Genomic DNA, 10,555 nt, shown 5'->3' with positions numbered 1-10,555 from the left:
TTGTGAGTGTTTATTGAGCGAAAACATCTAAAGCTCCACGAGGCTCCGCAGGGGATGGTGGCGAACCCTGCTGTACCACAACTTTCTCTCACTCTTACTTCCTGTTTCTGTTGTGCCTGTAATTCAAAGGGTCAGCCTTGTCACACTGTGTCATGCTGAATATCCCCGAGAACTACGTTAAGGGTACACGTGTCTGTGGAGTGCTCAGCCACTTGCACGTTAATTTCACGAGTTGGCTGTTCCGTTGATCGGATCAACTGGAACCCTCGACGTCGTAAGCGACGGAGTGCCAACAACAACATTATACCCTTAATTTGGAAATCTCACAGCTAGATGCATTTGGTCAGGGTTTTCCTGGAGAGCTAAACAACAACAATATTATCGCCAATAAGAATTCTTTACAAGTCATTCATGAAATGTCTACGTGGTCACTCAATCTACTAAAAATAGCTACTAAATCTCCATGAAATCCTACCGGCTCGATGCGGCATGATATTAAATACTTGATTCTCTTCGTAAATAGAAACAATTGCTTATCGAAGACAAGCATCCACTATTGAATAAAAACAAAAACACACGGGAACAAGTAAACCTACGGACGAAATGCTTTTTTTACGTTCCATCGTATTGCTCGTTCAATCCCCGCTGAGGTCGATTTTACCGTTTTGCTCATTAGGGTCCGATAAAGTAAAATACCGTTCTGTACAAAAGAGGGGTGGGGAGGCAGTCCATTAAATCAGTTATATCCACTCCTAGAGACAGGGACAGATAGACAGACAGGTGGTATTGCCTTTTTCCTTCGATATACAATCGTATGATCGCGACTTGTCCATTTTGCCCAATTGTGTTGTCTCCCTTGGAAGGCGTGACTATCATTTGTCAATCACAATGTATTGGTGATGTCACTTTTCCTAAATTTGTCTTGCGTAACTTGTGTTTTGGCAATTACAGTTAGATTTATAGGTTTGATGTGAAAGGTGAGTGCACAGTGTTTCCTATCCGTTTGTTCGTCTATTAATGTTTTGAGGGTTTTTTTTTGTTTTGTTTTGTTTTTTTCTGGCTGTAAAATTAGAAATTATAACAATGGTTTCTAGCGTAAGCACCATGTTTGGGGAAGGGGTAACTGAAGTCAATTTATCGATCCAATACTTAATTGATACTTAGTTATAGTAATCGATTTCCGTCACCACCAGTGAATTTGATCTCGGAATTTAAAAAGACGTAACTAAATGCTATGAAAACATTTTGTCCGGCACACTCCAGATACTACTATAATCCATTGTATTTACTATAATCCTTTGTATTATAGGCACAAGGCCTGACATTTGGGGGGTGGAGACTAGTCGATTACATCGACTCCAGTGCGTAACTGGTACTTATTTCATCGACCACGAAAAAAATTGAAGGCAAAGTCGACCTGGGCGGAATTTGAACTCAGAGCATAAAGACAGACGAAATACCGCTAAGCATTTCGCCTGGTGTGCTAACAATTCTGCCAGCTCGCCGCCTTAATAATAATAATAATAATAATAATAATAATAATAATAATAATAATAATAATAATAATAATAATAATAATAATAATAATAATAATAATAATAATAATAATAATAATAATGATAATAATAATACTTTCTACTATAGGCACAAGGCTTGAAATTTGTGGGGAGGGGAATAGTCGATTACATCGACCCCAGTGTTTCACTGGTACTTAATCTATCAACCCCGAAAGGATGAAAGGCAAAGTCGACCACGGCGGATTTTGAATAATAATTTTTGCCACGAGGGCAGCTTGGGGGAGGGGATTAAGTCTATTAATTTATCGACCCCGAAAGGATGAAAGGCAAAGTCGACCTCGGCGGAATTTGACGTAGCGCGGCGAAATACTGCAATGCTTGTTTCTGATTGTGTACAAGACCGTCAATTTTGAAGAGAAGGGATTAGTCAATACCGTCAACCCAGTATTAAACTGGTACGTTATGTTATCGACCCCCGGGGGGGGGGGGGATAAAAAGCAATTTTGACCTCTCGGTGGGATTTGAACTCAGAAAAAAAAACAAAAAAAAACAAGAAATGCTGCTGGGCATTTTGTCCAACTCCCTAACGATTCTGCCATGGTGGTGATGATTTCTTCTATTTGTCACAAGGACCCATTCATACATAGAATAGATTTGTTACAACGGGAATACAAATATGTGAAGTACAACAAAGTTATATATAAACGAGGAAAGAAAGGGTCCGATACTTCATACAGTATATGAAGACGTGTTAAATATTTTAAAGTTACACAAAATAATTTCTACAAGTAATTATAATATCATACAAATATAATTGTTAAAAAAAGATATGATTTAAAGAAACAAGAAAACAAATAGGGAAATCCGGCCCTACATGAGTAAGAAACTACCAGGGTCTCGTCCCCACCCACATCTCTGATCATCTTCCCCGCTAATGAAAGTGTTATGGTGCTTGGCATATTTATTTCCGAATGTGCACGTCAGTGGTTCGGGTATCGATTCTATTGTATTGGTAGTAGCCCACACACGCTTCATTGTTCATATAGCTGCTAGTAAACTGCCGATAAAAGTTTCGCTGTCAGTGTTATTTTATTATTAATAATATTAATATTCTTTTGCTGAGTCTGGAGAAAGAGGCAATATCTGTTGACCTCTGTAGGCATTCTGACACCGGTAAGTTTGACACTGTTAATGTTCCGTTTAAACTAACGTAGGTCAACACTTGCAGGAAAAATATGAGCTGGGAGAAGCTTCCAGAGGGTTGATGTTCTGGTGGGAAAGACTGGGCATAATTCAGAATGTTCTTTATATTCTTCCTCCATCGCTACGATCCACCTTCTTACCATTTCGTACTCCTCCAATATATCATTCAAGAGGTTCACCAGATCTTTAATGGATCTTCTCACCACTGTAAACCCCGTGGCTTTCTGGGAGAAGGTGAACGTGGTGTTTTTGATGTGGAGTTCTTGCGTTGTAGAATAATTTCTTTTAATAGTTCTGGGTACAAAACCCAAAAAATTTAAAGGAAAGTACTGTCAAATATATCGACCCAGTACTTTGATTGGTATCTGTTTAAGTCGTCCTCGGAATAATAATTGAGAATTGTCTGATTTATTTTATACCTTAGTCAATGTCTTTAACGTCAAGTTGTCTTCTTCAACGTTGGACTTAACTTGGTTTTTAGAAAATAATACATCCAGTGGTGGTCCATATTAAATTCTGTTGTAAGAACAAAGTATATCCTTACCTGACGTATTTTATATTTGCCCCGCTAACTCTACCCCTTTGACATTAACGATCACTTATGAAGTGGGGGCCGTTTCTATCTCAGTTCCGTTGACTGGGGTGTATGTCGGAGGTTGTGGTTTAGCTTTTAAGTTAGCCCTTGTCGTATCTGCAGTCAGAAGTTACAGTAATTAAGAAGCCCCCCTCCAGAATCACGTAGTTACCGGTTCGATCCTACTGTGAGGTATTTTGGGCAAGTACGAGTGAAATTTGTAGATGGGAACTAGGCAAATGCCCGTCATCCTACTGAGCTTGATGGTTCGATACTAAAAAAAAGGGGGTGGTGGCTGTATCCCTGCTTGTTAGCACCCGTATTTTATTCGCGCATACTCTTTGTAAGAATATTAATCAGGGTTTGTTTTTGTTTCGTTTTTTTTTTATTTTACATTATTTAAGGTTTTTTTTTCTTTCCCTTTTTATGATGTGTAGTATGAGCTTTTAGGGAAATTTGGCTACTTTTACTGGCTGATCAAGTGACCATGTAGAGGTGCTCAATTGGTTCGTAGGGTCAAGGTAAAAGCCAGTATAACCTTTGAACTTCGATAGGTCAGTCAATAAGTTTAAATTTACTTGTTGACAGATCTTAAGTATCGACACATGAAAAAAAAAAATGAAAGTTGTTTTTTATTATTATTTCGTGAAATTTAGAGCTCAAAAAAAAAAATAATAATACTGTGATACTTGTCTATTTTAACATTTTCGTTTGAAAATTAAGGATTTATCCAACATATTTACCGCTGTTTTCACCCAGTTTATCATCAATATAGAGTAACTTTCCTTCGATAAAATACGGGCTACTATTGTATAGCTCTTATACAAGTAATTCCGACTAATCTGTCACAAGAGATTGTTATGTTCCTCCAATTTTTAGTAGCCCAATGTTCACAGAAATCTTACGCTATGCAAAAGTTATCCTGTGATAAAAACTGTACACACTGAATGTATAATATAAGAATGCCCATTAATATTTTTTTTTCTTTTTTTTGCATACCGATTGCAAAAAGGGCGCGCGCGCACAGTTTAGAGGGAACAGTTATTTCAAGTATCCATAGCAACATAAATTGTATTATTTTTGCATCCCCTTTCACTTCGCCGCATACGCAATGCATGTTTCTAGAAATACCATTTCGTTCCTGTAACAGTGATTGATATTATTGGTTATCAACTTGAAATTCGTTGGAATGATTTCGAAGAACAGAACGAAAGTATTTAATAATGAACATCTTACAGAACGAGAGCATTCAGTGGAGAAAAAAAGAAAAGCACTTCACTTTCGATGTATCTATTCTATTCTCTTCTTCTTCTTCTTCTTCTTCTTCTTCTTCTTCTTCTTCTTCTTCTTCTTCTTCTTCTTCTTCTTCTTCTTCTTCTTCTTCTTCTCTCCCCCTCTCTTTCTTTCTCCCTCCACACACACCTTTCATTTTGATAAATAGAAATCGGATTTTCCTTGGATATTTCTCTTCAAAGAAATTCACCTTTACCATCTTTTGCCCTCAAACGTTACAACTCAACATCTATTATCGACACACGGACATACCTTATTTTAAGAAATTCCTTTGATTATTTCTACCATAGTCGTCAACCATTCCATTCATATTTTATTTGTTGTTAACTGGATTACTCTTTTTCTTCGCTGCGTTTGTTTTGTTTTGGTGTGCATGCGTCCGTGTTGAAAATATAATATATGCTTCTAAGACAAACTTTACATGTGTTTGTTACATTTTTACTGTAAGACGATTTATTTTCAAATTTGAAACCATTATTATACCAAATCTGAAATTTGCAAAATTTGAAATTTGAAACCTTAATTTGTAATTTTCATTTAAAGTTATTACACTCTTCTGCTAGACTTTTTTGCTTTCTTTCTCCAAATAAGAGGGTTAGGGTTAGGGTTCGAGTTTTAGAGATAGGGTTAGGGTTAGCTAAAACCAGTACAAACGCACTTTATTCAAGGGGAAAGATCCAATTACACCGCTAGAACGTCTTGTTTACATTCCATAGCAGTAATTGTTTTCACCTCAATAGACGTCAGTGAGTGGTATAAATTACCGAAATACGACAATTTTAACACGAAATAGCTTTAAAAAGATAAAATTTTCTCAATAACACTAAGAGTAAAAGATGTTTTATATGACACATTCTACCAGTCTCCCAAGTTTGAAAGTGTTTCGTTAAGAAAACAAGTGGTGCCTGCCAAATCAGAAAAATCCAATAAGAGGCAAATATAATTTCATTGACAATTTCTTTTTGTGTCCGTCTTGTACATTTCCACCTACCTACATCTAATCATCGTCTTCATCCTCGTCCTCCATGCAGAGTATAGATGCCAATAAGACATCTCGATTAGTCTCAGTATTTGGCAGTTGGGTTGCCATTGTGGCAAGGTGTAATTGCTAACCAGAGCTTCAGTTCAGGGATCTTCACCATTGCTACTCTTGCATCTCTTTTAGATTGTCCATCAGGCGGCTTACCATTTCCTCTCTCAATCTAGGTTTCGATAGGTTACTGGTTTGCCTCTTTCCACAAAGCTTTGTTTGCGAGTCTTTCTTGCCATCTCACCTGAAAGATGTTTGGAGACATCTGTCTTGTTAGGGTTTAATGCAAAAATCTGTTGCTAAGGATACAAAAAATTCTTCAATAAAGTTCTTTAGCTAAATCTAGATATGAACAGCTTCGCCATGTTGGGGGGGGGGGACAAACACAGACATACAAACAAATACATACATATATATATACATATATATACGACGGGCTTCTTTCAGTTTCCGTCAACCAAATCCACTCACAAGGCTTTGGTCAGCCCGAGGCTATAGTAGAAGACACTTGCCTAAGGTGCCACGCAGTGGGAATGAACCCAGAACCATGTGGTTGGTAAGCAAGCTACTTACCACACAGCCACTCCTGAATGGAGCATGAGTTTTTTTTACTACTTAAAACTTTGGTTTTGCTATGTTGGCATTGAGTCCTTTGAACTTTTAATTATCCTTGCATGTCTGAAATGAATATTTCCTGCAATTCAAGGCTAAAATCTCCACAGACTTTTAGTCTTGAGTTCTTGTGTTACTGACCCAAGAACAACAACCAAATAGCAAAAAGCTGAGGATAACATGATGGTCAACACCTGTTTGTAGACTAAATTCTTTACATCTCTACTTACTTTTCTCCACACTCACCTGACTGCACAGCAAAAGGCTTTACCAAAGTTCTTCTTTAGATCAGTGAATGTAAAGTATAACGGTCTCTTGATAGCTTAGCTCTTCTTTAGTTGTTTTCTGCAGTTCTCAGATCAAGGGTTGTCCTGACAGCATACTTATGTAGTCCATTTCAATGTTTATCAAATTTTCTGGTCCGACCTTTCTCACCAGACTAGACTGGTGGTAGTTCTGGTTTGGTCTCTTATGACCCAACTACACAGCACATTGTACTGGATTACATTTTACCAGTAGCATTCACCAGTGACTTGACAAAGTGAGTAGAAGTACATCTTAAGAAAACACTTATTTGTAGGATACAGAGAAAAATAAGTTGAAGGACAACTTTGTCATTTTCCAGAAGCTCTTTCCATTCATAATACATAGTGTCTGAAAGCTTATTTGTTTTAGTTGCCATTACAGTTAGAATAATTTCTTTTCGTTCACATATAAAATACTAAAAGCTGGTTTGAGTGTTGGCTCCACTTTTTAAAATTTTTTTTTTTTACTTTTTGACATTTATTAATTGTACTGTAGATATTTATTGACCATAAGTTCAAGGCTACATCAAATATAGCTCTGCATATATGTAAGGTTGTTGCTTAACCCCATGCCAGTCTGGATCTTGTAGCCCTCAGATTCAAAAGCATTTCAGTTGTTACCATTTATTCTTCAATTTAATGCACCCCAGACTATATTATTCAATGTGTTTTCCATCTTTAAGATGTTATTGTGAAATGTGAAGGAAATTTGGTTACTATTTCTAGCAGATTGAGCAACCACGTAGGGAGTTCCCTCCTCATTGGCTCCAATATATGTTAATTATTTCAATGTAGTATGTAATTCAAGAATAGAACTATTCATATAACATAGTTTTTTCATGTATATTTTTAATTGTTTTATTGATTATTTAATTGCCTTGTTTTTTCTTTGTTGTTCTGTTGACCAGGTCACTCGTGTATTTTAGAGTACTTCTATGTGATAACAAATAGGTCAGCTATGAATAAATAGTTGGACTGGGTACACTCCTTGATAATGACATAACATAACTTTCAATATAAGACCTCACGTAAACTGCTGAAAGTTTTCTTTTCAAATTATCATCATCATCATCATCATCATTATTCTTATTATTCTTATTATTTGCTTGTGCTGCTGTTTTGAATACCAGAGGTGTGCTCAATTGAATGTGTTTACACAGGGAGTTATTGTACTGTACATATACACAAGGACATTACAAAAACTGAGTGAGAGGCTGAGAATTTACGTAGGTGAGTCAAGGGAGTCTTTAAGTGGTCACTCAGTTTGCTAGAAATAGCAGATTTTTCTCTACCATCTTAAAAATGGAGGGACACATTGGATAGTGTAGTCATAAATACTGTCACGGCTGGAATGTCTTAATCATGGGCCTACTTAATCAGGGCTGACCTGGGACTGAACAAGAACAAGAGTAGAATGATTAATATGACATGTGAGTCAGTGAACAAGAACCATGAGTTAATTTTTAACAATGATAAAAATAAAGATGATGTTACAGGAAGTCTGTTCAACCACGTAGCATCAGTGAATTAAAGTAGGTTTTATTTTAACAAACTTAATGACCCTTTCCAACATTTGGTCATCCTCTTGTTGACTTCTGATCATGTCTCAGCTTAAACTAATCTTTAGTATATTGGCCTACTTTCTTAGAGAGCGTGTGAATCACAAATCGAGGTGATAAAAAAAAAAACACGAAACAAAATTAATGACTTGACCAATTGTTTAAAAACAATATTTCTGTATTACTTCAGTGAAGTGTTTTTATTTATATAAGCAGTGGTTATATTTGTGTCAAATTTTTTTATTGTAGGTTCTGCACCAATGTTCCTTGAAAAGACAGAATCAACAAAATTCCACAATCAACAGTGAATAAACTGAGTGTGATTTTGTTGGAGGTCACTGATATTTCCTTTCAAGGTAAATTTGAAAAATAACATTTGAAATTTTGTTGTGTGAATAAATGTACTCATATATCACCAGTCATCTGTTAAATACTGTCATTCCATTGAATCCACCCACCAAAGTAATAGCAAAATATTGATTGCAAACTCCATATAGAGCTTCCAATTGCTTCCAGGTAATCTCATGGAAACTTATGAGACTCTCACATTGGAATAAGTTCCACTTGTCCATTTCCCTGGGGCTACTATCAAAATCATCAATCTTATAAAAGCAGATTGGATGAAAAACCCTCCTGTTTAACCATAGAACTTAATATCATAACAGAAGGCTAAATAAATGCTTATTAAACATATTGTTTTTTTTCGCTCCATATACATATTTATGGATATTTGTCTGCTGTGACTTCTATATTTTGAACACTACAGAATGTGCCCAGAATAGATTGGTGCAAGAACTGTGGATTAGCCACAAATGCTTAACCAATTTATTTCTGGCCCATAAATCTGTTTTAGCAGAACTGATAAGGGCTACTCTGATAACGGTAACAGCCTAAGCCATTAGACATTTAATACTAATCCATGTTAGGAAACATTTTCACTGCAAGTATTGTCATGTGATTAAGGCATTCACTTCACAATCCTATGGTTCCTAGTTCAATCCTATTATGCTGCATCTTGGGCTAGTGTTTTTCAATCATAAGCCTCAGATTGATACAGACTTTGTGAGTAAAATTAGATAGAGAGAAACTGTGAAAGCCAGTCAGATGGCTTGTTCTTGTTCTTGTAGTTAACTTTACCCCTTACCCTTAGATGCCTTTAGTAGGGTCCACTTTGTTGCAAGCATTTGGACCACATTTCCATTCTGAGAAGAATCACGAGTTGTTTTATTTTATTTATTTATTTATCTATTTCTAACTCCTACCATTTTAGAGGTCCCCCTCTAGCTTATGGATGTTTGCCCTTCTGCTAACTAAGCCATACATTTCTTTGGAAGCTTTACATCATTTTCACATTTTGTAGCCTTGCTACAATCTAGTTGGCTGATTCATGCCAGCGTGTTCAATAAACATACTCTTCAATGATTACAGCATTTCTATGTCAGGATCATGGTTGTAGTTGTGAAGTTTACATCTATTGATCTGTCTCTGCAGACTATTGTCTGTTTTTATATTCCTCTAGCAGATGTGTAGCTATGGCTCAATTTATTTAGTTTTCATATTAATTACTTGATTTTTATTATGTGAAAGCTACCTTTAATAAACTTGTCTCATATCTTGGCAGTAATTTTTTTTCTCATCTGTTTAATACAGTATTAAATACAATGAAGCAGGCAAGTTAAAGCCTGAATTAATACTACAGAACCTAGATTGAAACAGATATTTAAACCTATTTGATTGCTAGAGAAATGAGGGTGAAACAGGTGAAGTAAGTGCTGAATGATCGTGATAGAAAAACCAGAGTAAAATGTATGTTATGTGAACTGGGTGAATGCTATAGAAAATCTAAATACTCATGAAGAGATTCTCCAATCTATATTTCTGTGAGAATACATATTGAGTGAAGAAATTCAGTAATGAGTGTCTCATTTCTTGTAACTCTGATGAATTAATGATCTAACATATTTTCCAATATGCAAAGTATGATCTAAAGAAATGTTTTCCTAACCCTTTAGCATTTAAACTGGCCATATCCAGCCCAAATGTTCTGTTTTTTGTTCAAACTGGCCTGATCTGGCCTCTCATGCTAGCCCTAAAAATACAGTCTCATCATCAAAACTTCAAGGCTACAAGACAGGTATAAAATCAAAATAATGTGAGTAAATTAGCATTAGATTTGACAGAGGAATCTGAATGCTAAAGGGTCAAAGATCATACATTCTTATAATATAAAAGTATCCATCATTTTTTAATTCTTTTAAAATATTACATGTTGTAAATTGAAGAGTATTGCAGTTTGATTGAAACATTGTGGAATATGTAGAAAGTGTGTTATCAAAGAAAGCAATACAGATAGAACATTAAATATAAAAAATAACAATGACAAAGATACTGAAATGTTAATTTAGAAATATCTAATTACTCCTGATATTTTAGATTAAAACCCTTTTACAAAAGCTTTCAAG

The 10,555-nt window shown here is 35.7% G+C and overlaps 1 protein-coding gene across 7 annotated transcripts in view; it reads left to right on the top strand.

Annotated features, from left to right (window-relative positions):
- The window catches only part of LOC106880179 (uncharacterized), an 83,502-nt gene that overhangs the window by 64,681 nt on the left and 8,266 nt on the right, over positions 1-10,555 (top strand). For 3 of the 7 annotated variants that reach the window (XM_014930027.2, XM_014930025.2, XM_014930026.2), the window contains one exon: positions 8,343-8,449. The gene's annotated coding sequence lies outside the window, so the exon portion shown is untranslated. Of the gene's footprint in view, positions 1-882; positions 978-2,556; positions 2,691-4,383; positions 4,581-5,008; positions 5,031-8,342; positions 8,450-10,555 lie in introns of those variants that run through there. The other 4 variants (XM_014930029.2, XM_052972089.1, XM_014930028.2 and 1 more) reach the window with 4 other exon arrangements.

The sequence above is a fragment of the Octopus bimaculoides genome, chromosome 12 (assembly GCF_001194135.2).
Source record: "Octopus bimaculoides isolate UCB-OBI-ISO-001 chromosome 12, ASM119413v2, whole genome shotgun sequence".
In the NCBI taxonomy this organism is placed as follows: domain Eukaryota; kingdom Metazoa; phylum Mollusca; class Cephalopoda; order Octopoda; family Octopodidae; genus Octopus; species Octopus bimaculoides.
This window is presented reverse-complemented; position numbering and strand designations above follow the sequence as displayed.